The 13,360-nt window shown below is 37.2% G+C and overlaps 2 long non-coding RNA genes across 2 annotated transcripts; both read left to right on the forward strand.

Moving 5' to 3' along the window:
* Positions 1-223: 223 nt before the first annotated feature.
* LOC131253034 (uncharacterized) lies at positions 224-1,059 on the forward strand. Its single transcript, XR_009174798.1, has 3 exons — positions 224-356; positions 455-653; positions 910-1,059. It is a non-coding gene; the product is annotated as an uncharacterized LOC131253034 (long non-coding RNA).
* A 6,922-nt stretch (positions 1,060-7,981) lies between these two features.
* Positions 7,982-8,355, forward strand: LOC131253036 (uncharacterized). Its single transcript, XR_009174801.1, has 2 exons — positions 7,982-8,042; positions 8,160-8,355. It is a non-coding gene; the product is annotated as an uncharacterized LOC131253036 (long non-coding RNA).
* The last annotated feature ends 5,005 nt before the right edge of the window (positions 8,356-13,360 follow it).

Here is a 13,360-nt window from a genome sequence, read left to right on the forward strand (position 1 = left end):
GTTTGGGTCAGGTTGTCAAGTTCCTCGAGCTGGAAAATGCCAACCTAATTTGAATTTTGGTTGGGTTCAGGTTGAGCAAATTTGGGTCGAGCTAGGTATTTGATTTTTTTTTCCCTTCATTTGTTTCTAGGGTTAGTATTTTATATGTTTTCCTTTTTTGAAAATGGAATCCATGTACCAGAGATGGTTACATGGATGAAGAATGGTTCATCTGAAAATGCACATCATTTTGAGTTGGTTTAGTTACATTTCGTTCCCATATGTGAATCCATCCATGTTTTGGAGTTAAAGAGCTATTTGTAAAAAGAATCTCGTCTACAAGGATAGTGAAGCTGTCCATCACCACTTATACAATGGTTAGCATTTTCGTTTTCTCCTTCGGTTGATGTTTTTTCTAATGTACTCCATCTATTTGATCTTGAATAGGGTTTAACAATATAGATGCAATTGCCAGATTCTAACAGGAAAATGCTGTAAATTTGTTGATAATGAAGCTCGCATGTTCAAACTCCGCAGTCTATATGTGAAAGAGTTGGCAATGCTCTGGTAATTGGCTCCCCAAAATTGGCTACCTGTTTAGCAGATTTTGGGTTTTTGAGTGCTCAGAGCAAGCCCCACTTGCACCAGCATATCATCAACATAATTTGAAATTTGTAAGTTGCTCATGCCCTGTTTGGATGTGAAATTTCAGTTTAATCAAAGGTGAAATTAATTATATAAAAAAAGAGGTTGCCCTCGTGTTGCAGTTACATTTCTTTTATGCCTAATTTGATAAGTAATGCCATTGTGCTTTTTGGGTCCAAATTAAAGAAAAATGCCAATTTGGGTTTTATTTTTTATTTCTTTTCCCTGATTTACTAGACCAGTAATTGCAATTGAATTCAAAATTGTATCCAAATGCGATTGCAGTTTTTGGGCCCTCATCGAAGAAACCCACCATGTACCAAAAACCAGGGCTTCAACATTGAGCTAAAATTCGATGACAATATAGTCTATCAAGATGAAGAGCTTATACATGTTCTTCAAAAAATCTTGCTGGTAACTTTTTAAAATCAGAGATTTTTTTATTGGACATTGTCAAATACATGAATTTCTTAAATGGGCATATGTTTATTCTCATTTTGATGGATTTTGAGATTTGTGGCAGGATGATGCGCAGGGGATTTTTGACAATATAGCTAGGCTGCTTGATAGATCATGCTTCAGCTCATTTCTCTCTCTTGAACTTCTCCCATTCCCATTACTTAGTTATCATTTTTTCTAAAATCCACATGCTTTCTGGTTTCATCACACATCTTATGCTAACTGTTCTGTTTCTTTAATATCTTAACATTTTTCCTAGATTATGTTAATTGTTCATTTAAACATTGCTAGGATAGAGAGTGTTGTCAATGCTGAATGTTCGATGGATGATCACAACCATGACCATCATCAACATCATCATCACCATGATCATGAAGAACATGACCATAAACATAAGTCAGTATATGCTCTTTAATCCTTTGCATTTTGGTTGAAAAGAAGATGCTTCTCTCCTCATTGTATATTGATGACACTGCGAACTGATGTTGGGTTGTTCTTCTTTTAATGGGTATATTTCATATTTCTCATTTGTAGTTTCAGTCACAAAATCAAATTTTGGGTTGTTCTTCTTTTGATGAAAAAATATGAGAATTTTATAGATTTTCTTTTTCTTTTCTTTATTGTTCTTCTTCATTTTCTTCTTCTTCTTTTTTTCTGTAAAGCATGTTGGTCCTAATGAGATTTCTAAGCATCATGGGCATTTCGTTTAGATGCTCGACTTCAGGAGAGTGTCTACAAATTTCTGATATTGGAGAACTATATAATGTTGCTACAACCTTCTCCAGCGTCGTGACTATTGCACCTTCAGCAATGGAGAATATGTGAAATTTGGGTTAGGTGAATTAGAGCAATGGTGTGTGAAAGATAGATATATATTCTAATATCCATGCCGTGGAGCCCTGCTCATCCTTATGCAGGTTCATTTGGTAGAGCAGGTTTGCAAGTTCTGAGCTTTCCATCAGGTGGGATGCACTATTTAGATCTTCTGGCCTAGAAATTAGGCCACTTCATACCTCAAGTGGGTCACAGCATACAATACAAATGCACGGTTGGAAAATTTGTTTCAACGGAACAGCCTGAAACTTTTAGGCCAGAAGATTGAAACAATGCAGTCCCTGATAGGGGTTGTGTCATGAACTTTCTTCATTGAAGTCAATCATGTGATCCTATTGAATGCAAATGGAGAAAGACACTTCACCCTTCTAGGAAAAGGGTAGGGAGATGGACTGTGGATGAAAACAAGCACTTGAAAATAGCTGTGATGCTTTTCGGGTAGAAAAACTGGATGAAAATTGCTCAGTTTGTCCCTGGCCGAACTCAAGTTCAATGTAGAGAGAAGTATTTCAAAATAATTTCCAAAAAATTTAACCTGACCAATTGCTTAAAACCATTAGTTACTATTCTGCCCCTATCTTTGATATACAGATTCTCTCTTTCTTATTGGTAGTAGCTGAGCATTTTAAAGTACTATTCTAATACCACAAATAGTCGAAAGGGAGGCACATGCATAAAAAACAAGGGTTGTAGGATTCATTCATATATCATTATTATTATTATTATTATTATTATTATTATTATTATTATTATTATTATATATAAGAACGAACCATTGATTTGACTAAATTGCAGAGTCTTGACTGTGGTGACAGGTGGGTCAACACTCTGGATCCGTCTTTAAATATGGAACCATGGACTGAAGAAGAGGACTCTAAACTGAAAGCAGCAATCGCTGAACATGGACATTGCTGGTCCAAGACACACCACTTCTTTTTTCTCTTTTTAGGTTATGCTGTATCAGCAATTTGGCCGGTCTGGATTGCGGGACAATTATCCCATGTGTATGATTGAATAGGAGTGGCAATGGCTGTGGCCTAGTCGTGTATGGATAGGGCTTGGTCCCCTTGGTTATTATTACTATTTTTCTGTATTTTTGCTCTGCAGATTCTTGAACTGCCAAGTCATCCTTACATTGTTGGTGTCCATTTTCATCCTGAATTCAAGTCGAGACCAGGAAAACCTTCCGCACTTTTCTTAGGTATCGTCTCTATTGGCTAGTAATCCTTGTAGTAAGTAAATGACAAAAAATTTGTTGTTTCTTCAATTTAAGCATGTATTAGTTGAAGTGCATGCCTCCATGCAGAGTGAGATGATGTCAGAATCGCTTGACAATGTCTTAGACGATGATGAGGCTGAAGTGGAAACTGAGGAACTGACTAACCAGGTAAACTTCACCTTTATTTAATAATGGAATCTACTCTATGGAGCTAACCATGCCATGGGTTAGATGATTATCCCTTCAAGCCTCCCAAGGTGACTACAGCTGATCTCTCATTTTAGTGAGCAGTTGGGGACCTTGAATGAAGAAAGGTGGGTTTTGAAGTTTAGGGGATAGGAAAAGGTTATATGCTTAAGGAAACTTTGAAATCAGGAATATTTGTAACATTTGAAGTTTTAACTTGGAGACAATTTTGGCATGTACTGACATTCAGATCTTGGTAGAAGAAAAAAACATAGAATATATTTATTTTAGACAGGTTGGTTTATTTATTCAGGATGAAGTGGAAGTTATTTTACTGAAACAAATGGTCTATCTCCTTTAACTTACTCCATTCAGAAGAAAATTCCATGGTGGATGATATAAGTCAAATTGGGTGTGGCTAGTCCTACTCTATTTGTTGTTGTGGCTAGCAATGGGTTGTGTGTACTACTGTGCTAACCAAAAAGAAAAAGAAAAAAAGTCTTGCTCTATTTGTTGTTGCCTCTTATTATTTATATCTTGAAAGGATATTGTCCTTGTTTCTCACCTTCCATGAAGTTTTGTCACTGATGTCAAATGTTTTTTTATTTATTTTATATTATTATTATTATTATTATTATTATTATTATTGTAGTTTATGCAGTGGTAAAAGTTCTTTAACATTCAATTTGATCTATTATCTTGAGGAAGACTAATGTGACAATGAGATTTTGTTAGTTTCCTATTTTTAATTTTAAGAAACTAAATAAGAGGACTGAATCTATCCACTATTCAGGTTGCCTTCCGTACCAAAATTTTGCATCCAAACATCAATAGTAACAGTAGCATCTGCCTCGACATTCTGAAGGAGCAGTGGAGCCCTGCTCTCACAATCTCCAAGGTGACTCAGTTCTTAATCTACCTTGCTTCTTTTCAGGTCTTCTTGTTTGTAGCATATTCATTTTGCATGGTTAAGAAATATCCAATGTTTCAATCATTGATAATGATATTACCTTGCTCAAGGTAATTCATATGGCACTGCACTGGTTCTAAGGTATGGCCTGGTGACTGACCATGTCTGCATGTGAGTCCTATTTAACAATCATGCATCAATGGGTTCCCGGCTATTTTGAGTTGACATGATGTTTTACATGTCAAGGTGCTTTTTTACCTAGCGGTTTGCCTGTCAACTACCCCTCCATGGCCTTACCATGCTTGCTTGCCCTTTGATGTGTGCATGTAATAGTTGTTATTGGGAATCAATACCAAATTACCATGTAGTTGCCTAGCAACTACCCCTCCATCACCCTACCATGCTTTGCTTGCCCATAGGTGTGTGCATTTTATAGTTGGTAATAGGAATCAATACCAGATTACCAAGTGGGACTGTAATGTGCTTGTGAATGGTGTTGGTGTGAGCATGTGCCATGGTCAGATCTGAGAGCCCAGGTGGGACTGTAATGTGTTTGAGACTGATGGCTTTCTTCTTTACACTTGCCCAGGTCTTTTAGCCTTGGATTCAGAAGAGACGACTAGCATATGCAAAACATAAGCATGTAATAGCAGGAATTTTAAGGCACGTGCACTCGGAAGCTGCTCTAGGAAGGCTCCTCAAAGAAGGTGATCAGCCTGACACAAACATCATAAAGAAGTTAGTTCCCAACAAATACTTGTTGCATTTTTCAACATCTTTTTATACATGCTTGATATTTATTTTCTTTCCTGTTGTAATTACAAATTATTTAAGAGAATCGATGAGGATAACAACACATTTTTATCAATTCACGAGTTAACAGCACTGATCATTGGAATCAAATTTGACAAGATAGATTTTGATAGGGATGATGCTATGAAAAAGGTAATGGATGAGTTTGATATGTCGAAAGATATTCAACTCTCTGAAGAAGAGTTTGTGAGAGGAATCTCAAAATGGGTTGAGTACGCTAAGCGTTCTGTCCCTCAACCAACTATTGATCAAAATAGATTAATTCACGACTTTCATCAAGTAAGTTGCCTCATTCTCATGGTATGTTTTCCCATAATTGTCATAAGCAACATTAGTGATTTTAAAAAAAAGATGAAAAGTGCATCTTTCAACAAGACATGGTGTGATGTAGAGAAACTTCAGAGTTTGGATTCCCCTTCATCAAAACAAATTCAAGGTATTGACAATAGACATTCTTGTTAACAGCATTATTGATTTTATTTTTTTTATTTTTAAATGAAAAGTGCATCTTTCTTTTTATTGAAATTTCAGTTATAGAAAATTTGTAGGAATCTCTAAGGAGAAATGTGGCAACTCTCTTGAGTTTGTATTCATAATGTGAATTCCCTATTTTTATTTTATTTGTTTATTTTTGCATTGATTCATTTTCTTTGTTGATGGAAAATACATCTAGTTTCTTAGAGTAGTTCGACTCGAAGGACATATACCATCACCCAAAAAGAAGCTGTTCTGTCAAGAGATATCCATCTCTTGTAGGTATTTGCTGCTTCTTTTTCAACTGAATTGAACTATGGTTTGTGCTGGTTTTTCTTTTACCTTTTTAAAAAAAAAAAAAATGCTAAGAAGTGATACATCGGCCAGTCCCAAGCCCAGGTAAGGGAGGACTGATGGCAAGTGGGCAGCTGCTGTGACTTGCACAAGTGGAGATGCTTCTCCAGATTTTCATTGTGTACTGAAACTCCATATATCTTGGGTGACAAACACCCTTTCCAGAAATGGACAGTCAAGTAAGTACTGTGTCACATGCACTGGAGAGTACCTCTTTAATATTCTGATTCATGGTAATGTCACTGTATGTGTGTGTGGGAAATGTTCCTATAAGGTCGAGCTTGACACCACGAGTCAGTGGTGAAAATAGGCTCGACTGGAACTTGTCAGCCCTTGAAATGGGTGAGTCATGACTTATTCATCAATGGAATGAGTTGGTCCGAGTCAGCCTGTCAAAGACCATGCTCGTCTTAGAGTAGAAAAATGCACTAGCAAAGATTTGAGTTTTATTGTTTTGACAGGATTATAATCCTTTGCTGGATATTCACATTTCTTCTTTTTTTTTCTTTCTTTTCTTTTTGGTACTAAGAGAATAAAATTGTGTTTTCAAGTTTTCCAGCGACACATGCACGGCTGGGACTGTTAGGAGAAAATATTCATTGGTGATAGTTTGAAAAACCAACTTCTCTTTCGATAGTTGGAAATTCACGTATGCATGGTTGTTCATGAGGATATATCCACTACAACACAACGAGTGCACTGTCATTATCTTTCAGCCACTTTCTATATAGCACACCATACTGAATTTTGAATTGCAATTTGTGCTGCTATGGTCTTTGTTTTCAGTATGGTGTAGAAGGACAGACGAGCTTGTTGATGGCTTGGTTTTCATGTTCATTTGGCTAGGTTTTGAAAGCCATTGGAGTAGACCCCATCAAGGGGTTTATAGATTTTCAGGTGTTGGCTTGAGTTGCAGTCTACTTTGTAATTACCATGACTCTATTCATCATTTTTAAACTGAGGAATTTGGGTTCTTGATGGTTTAGCTAGAGCTTCATTATGGATCTCGTCTTTATTATGTTTATGTAGGTGGTGGAAAATGCAAAAATCTAGGTAGAAGTGCTATGGAATTTTTTTTTAAAAAAATAAATCTGGTCTTTTTTTAATGGCCAGAGAGACTTCTATATTACAATGGTTCTTTTAACTATATAGTTAATTTCATTTTTTTGCTGACATTGTTCTAGGTGGCAGCCATGATACAATTGGATATGAGTGAATATATGGAGCGGCAAAGAAAGTAGTTGGCAAGATTAAAGTGGAAGGTTAGTTTTCAATGGTATAAACCGAATTTCATGATGTTTGGTGGAACCAACTGCACCCTAAGCTACACTTATTTTCATTGGTACAGAAATTGTGAGTAATAGTCTATCTTAAATCAGACGTTAAAAAGTCCTAAGCCTTCTCAGAACATCTCAGGTTGTGTTTATGTTTGTATGAGTCCCAACTTTTGAGTTTTGGAACATCTCAAGTTTGAAATTCTCATTATAGGGTATTTCTTTGTGCTTGTAATGTAGTAAAATCCACCATTACTTGCATTTGTGTATTGTATGTTAATATCCCAGTACTCCAACTGCATTTATGTATTGTATTTGAAGACATGTTTAGATGTATCCCAGAATGAGAATGAAATCGAGTATGCATCAGCTGGTGCATATTCACTGGATTGGAGCTGTTTGGCATGATTCAAGAGGCTGATATTGGTGTTGGTATCAACAACATTGAAGGCATGTAGGTTTGTTGTTCCTACAGTCAGGCTACCTATATATCTTCCTAACTGTAAGTCACATGTCATATATGTGAGCCATGCTTATACTATAGGATCTTGGAAGCTCTACAACTAGGAATAACAAAATCGCTAACTCTTAGATTAATTTGAGTTACTTGTATCCCACATATATCAACCATCACATCTTGCCAAAGTTGTTATTCCTAAAAGCTACCTCTGCAGAAATACTTTACTGGTAAATATATCCCTTGAGTTTGTGGATGATATGATTATGACAATATATCTCATGATTTACAAGATAAGTCTATATTTTCCTCATAAAATGAGCTTATGGTCCAATTTGCTTGTAATTGATTGTTCCTCAATACAAGTCCTAGATTACAGGACGCTCTTGGTGGAAATTCAAAAACAACATTTATTGCAAATGCCAGCCCATCTATTTGGTGTGTAACTATTTTCCTAGAGTTCTCTAATTTACTTTTTTATGTATTTCATATTTAGAATTATATTTGTTTGGTATTGTGAATCACAAAGATAATTGTTTCCGTGCTTGGTTCCAGCACAAACCAGTCCATTCATCCAGTCTGGTCCAGGTTTTACATCCAGTCAGCTTTTAAGGTTCTTTGGGTTATGCCTTTTTCTTTGCGTTAGTTTTTCATGATGTGGCATGGTGGTTTCCCACTTTCCCTCTTCTTCCAAGAAATGGAAATGGTGTATTTTAGTTTTGTTGTTCATCTGTTCTGTTTTGTTGTCTTATGTGTAATATGTTTTTCATGAAGTACTTCACTATAAATTATGGCTAATGCCGAGTTCTTCTTCTTTGCAGATGCTTTCAGACAGCCGAACAAGCTGTAGTTGTTCATCAGCCAAGCAAAAGTCATATCCAAATCTTGCGTTGTGACTTTGTATTATTTGTGGAACCTAATGTTGTGTAACAGTTTGATTAAGTTTGTTTTGAAAACTTTAACTAAACTGTTGTAATTGTAATTGATTGAATGAAGGATTGTAATTGATTCATTATTGAATGAATGATTGTAATTGAATGAATGAATGATTATGTAGGTGGTAATTGAATGAATGATTATAATTAAATATTTTATTAACAATGAGCATTAGCTACGGCTATTAACCGTAGCCCTTTGTTGAAAACCGTAGCTCTTGCTAAATTCAGCTTTTTGTTACGGTTCTTATTCTACTTTTAGCTACAAATAAAATCCGTAATTGTAGATAGTTTTAAACTATGGACAATATTGCTACGGATCTAATCCGTACCTATAGTTTCATTAGCTACGGCTATTAATCGTAGCCTTGTATCTAAAAACTGTAGCTGTTGCTAATTTCAGCCTATTGCTACGGTTCTTGTTCAACTTTTAGCTACAGATATAATCCGTAGTTGTAAATACTTTAGTGCTATAGAAGCAATGGCTATGGATTTAATCCATATCCATTATATTTATGGCTACGGATTTGATCCATAGCCATAACTTTTCGACCTATGGCTATGGCACCAATGGCTATGGTCGTGCTACGGATTTTAACCGTAGCCATAGACTTTTAGCTATGGTTTTTATCCGTAGCCTTTGCCCTGTTTTCTGGTAGTGAGGCCATAGAAGTTTTAGATCAAGCTAATGTTTGTGTTTTCTCTTCATTCATATATATTTGATATTATCAATAGGTTGGATGGCAAATAAACATTATTGTGGGCCCAAGGAAGGTATCAATGGTGGAAATCATTATTCCACATTGTTTCGTTGGGCATGGTCCACTTGAGTTTTGGATTTACCGAAAATTTGGGATCAACCCACACCGTTCATCCATTTTTCGAGATCATTTCAGAGAATTATTTAAAAAATGAATCATAATCAAAGATTAAATGGACCGCACCACAAATACCAGCATGGATGAGAACGGACTGGCTACTCCCCTGCCACCGGCCCGTTGGCTAGTATTCGGTGCTATGTGGGCCCCAACATGATGTATGTATTTCATCCATTATGTTCATCCATTTTTACCGATCATTTTAGGGCTTGATCAAAAAAATGATAGGGATATAAACCTAAGGTGGACCACATCATAGGAAAACAATATTGATTGGATATCCACCATTAAAATCATCTTCTACGGGTAGGCCCCACTATGATGTATGTGTTTCATCTATTCTGTTCATCTATTTTTTCAGATTATTTTACAGTTTTATACCAAAAATTAGCGGGACATAAATCTCAAGTGTACCACACCACATGAAAACAATGGTGATTGGATATCCACCATTAAAATCCATCTTAAGGCCCACTGTACTGTTTATTTGACATCTAATATGTTGATTAGGTCATATAAGACCAGATGAAGGGAAAAACCAAAGATCAGCTTGATCCAAAACTTTTATGGCCCCCAAAAGGTTTTTAATGGTCCACGCTCATTCAACACTGTTTCCTGTAATGTGGTCCATTTGAGATTGGGATATACCTCATTTTTGGTCTTATACCATAAAATTTTCTGGAAAAATAGATGGACGGCGTGGATGAAACACGTACAACATGTTGGGCCCACAGAGCACCGACCACCAGCCATTGGCTGGTGGCCACTTTTTAACGAGACGCGGATTTCCTGCTAAAGCCCTTGGCATCCTGCGCAAGGATGCTAGGTGGGGCCCAACATCATGTGTTTGGAAAATCTACTCCGCTAATCCATTTTTAGAGATCATTTAAGGACAAGAGACCAAAAATGAGTTGGATCCAAAAATCAAGTGGGTCACACGAGAGGAAACAGTGGGGAAACAAATACTTATAGTTGAAACCTTCTGGACTCCACCTTGATGTTTATATGCCATCCAAACAGTTTATAAGGTCATTAACACTGGGAATAAGTGAAAATACAAAAGAAAAGAAAAAGCCTGAAACAAAGCTTTTTATGGCCGTAAGAATGTTTCAACGGTTCTCACTGAATCCCCACTGTTTCATCTTGTGTGGCCCATTTGAGTTTTGGATACACTTCATTTTTAGTATCTTTTTCTAAAATGATCTCTATAAACGGATTAACGGAGTAGATTTCCTACAAACATGGTGGTGGGCCCCACCCAGCATCCATGCACAGTAACTTCCTAAGAAAGGCTTTAACATGAAATCCACATCCCTATAACGGATTGGCTACTGGGGCTGGTGGTTGGTGCTCTGTGGACCCCAACAGGTTGTATGTGCTTCATCCATTCCGTTCATCCATTTTTACAGATCATTTTAGTGCTTGATGCAAAAAAAGAAAGAAAAGAAGATAGGGATATAAATCTTAGTTGGGCCACACCATAGGACAAAAATAATGACTGGATATTCACAATTAAGATCCTCCTAAGGCCCAGTGTACTGTTTATTTGACATCCAATCTGTTAATTTGGTCATAAAGACCCAGATGAAGGGAAAAAATAAATATCAGCTTGATCCAAAACTTTTACGACCCCTAAAACGTTTTTAATGGTCAAAATTTATTCAACACTGTTTCCTGTAATGTGTTCCACTTGAGATTGAGATATAATTCATTTTTTAAATCATACCATAAAATGATATATAAAAATATATGGACGGATTGGATGAAGCATATCCATCATGGTGGGGCCCATAGAGCCCTCCCCTTTCCAAAGCTTTGTTTACCCTTTTATTTTTCTGTAAAAAACTGTGAGTTTTATACAAAATGTAAAATAGTGGTGACTCATTCATGAAAATAGTGGCAATGATATAAAGTTATCCAAACCATTGAAATAATCCGTCTAGTTGTATTTGTTTAATATTTATAATTTTTTTTTTATATAATACGATCTTAACCATCCAGAAAATGGTCCTTCTTGTATGTACAATTGTTAACAGAGTATTTGTTATAAATAGTGGTAAACGCACATTGTTTCGTATTTCAAAATTTTATAAAATTCAGAAGAGGATTTGCAAAATAACGAGCGCCTTCCCTCGTTTCACATTTTCACTCCAAGTGGCGAGGTGTCATCTTCCTTCGAGTGGCCTGGCTTCTTCTTCCATCGAGTGGCGCTTGGAGACAGCCATTGCACTGACCCCCACCAAAAGGTATGTACGCTCCTGATCCTTTTGTCTGTGGGGACCCCTTCTTTTTCTTGGTTGGGATCTTCCGATTGGTGTGTTTTTTCGGTTTGTGGTACATTGTAGAGGGGATTGTTGTTTTAACGGTGTGGATTGGTTTTTCTATTTCTAAATGTGTGTGGCTGATGGGGCTGTGATGGTCCACTGGTGAGCGGGTACCTCTATCTGAACCATCCAAATCCCAATTCAGCGTGGACGATTATAAATACACGATCAGTTGCAGTTGAATGGGTGATTGAGATGAAAAGCAGTTGATCGTCCGGATTTGACAAACATATCTTTGTTAATCAAATGTTAAGGTTTCTTTTTTCTAATGTGGTTGTAAAAATCATTTATCAATATCCATATTCGATGGAGAAAACTACCCAAATTGGATGTTTAGGATCTTACACCCAGATTTTTTTGGGGTGTGGTCTATCTTTGGAGAGCGAAATCATAGACTCCACTTTTTAGTCTCAAGGCTCTGGGATAGAACGCATACCTTCAGGCAAGAATAATGGAAGTCCTGTGTGGGGAGTTCTATTAATACTCTGGTAGGGTGTGATGGTTCACATGCATGCACTCAAAATTGTGGAGTACATGTAAGTAAATCAGATCAAACATTCCCAAGTGGACCCCACTGTTGACTGGGCATGACCCGCAAATCCCTCTAATTAGTGGAGATTGGAGAATTGGGTGAAATTAGGGATTTTTTTTTCTAGGATCGCGGTTCTCTAACAATCTTAGTGAAGGTACTTTCGAGATTGACGCCTTAGCTCAGAGGGAATTGTTTGTTTGTCCCTCCTCTGTTCTAAACAGTGGTGAAAGTGGGCCCAGTTGGCGCGCTCAACTGGATTTGGTCTGATGGTGAAATTCCAAGGGCTGAACTTAGGCATGAGTTTTGAGGCCAGAGAACTAATTCGAAGGGACTGTCATCTTGATGTGCATAAAGGCTTGACATGATAGCCTGTTCTAGCCCAACTCATTTAATGCCATTCGAAGTCGTACTCAACTAATGGGCCAGATCGGGATTGCTTGTTGGGCTTGACATGGACCAGAATGTCTTGCCCACGTGCTAGGCTGGGACCGGCATTGGCCTGTCCATCTTGGCTCATTCACACCCCTAGTTATAAATGTCAATCTCTTCTTTTTAGTGTGCGCGAATTGGGGCCAAGTTCTCTATTCGTGATGAATAGGGAACTTCCCTCTTGGTTGCCAAATTTGCACGTGCAATGCCCATGGTTGGTTTATCCAAGCCGTTAACTTGATGGCCCCTATCATTGATGAACCATGCCCAAGATATCTTTTCAATCCATCAAGTCTATTTTTTCCTTTTTGACATGCAAATGCGACAGTTATCCACATTTAAAGCTATGATAGGTGGATCCTTGTAGAAACAGGAGTGCAAGATACTTGAACAAGGAAAATGATAAGGGATCCACCTTTCCTTTTCCCAACATTTGAAATTCATTCTTGCTTGGGGTATTTTTGCACCTTTTAATACAAGTTGGTTTTACAAACTCACGCATTTGATGGACAGGTTGGATTTCCTGCATACATCATGTGGGCCTCATATCTCCCTGGTACTACCATAACTTTACCATTGTACTGGTGTCACTGGAGTGCACTTCTGTTTTTAACAGTGCATGGTTCCGATCGTGTGGCTCACCATGCCGATCTAGCAT

This window comes from Magnolia sinica, chromosome 8 (genome assembly GCF_029962835.1).
Source record: "Magnolia sinica isolate HGM2019 chromosome 8, MsV1, whole genome shotgun sequence".
Classification (NCBI taxonomy): domain Eukaryota; kingdom Viridiplantae; phylum Streptophyta; class Magnoliopsida; order Magnoliales; family Magnoliaceae; genus Magnolia; species Magnolia sinica.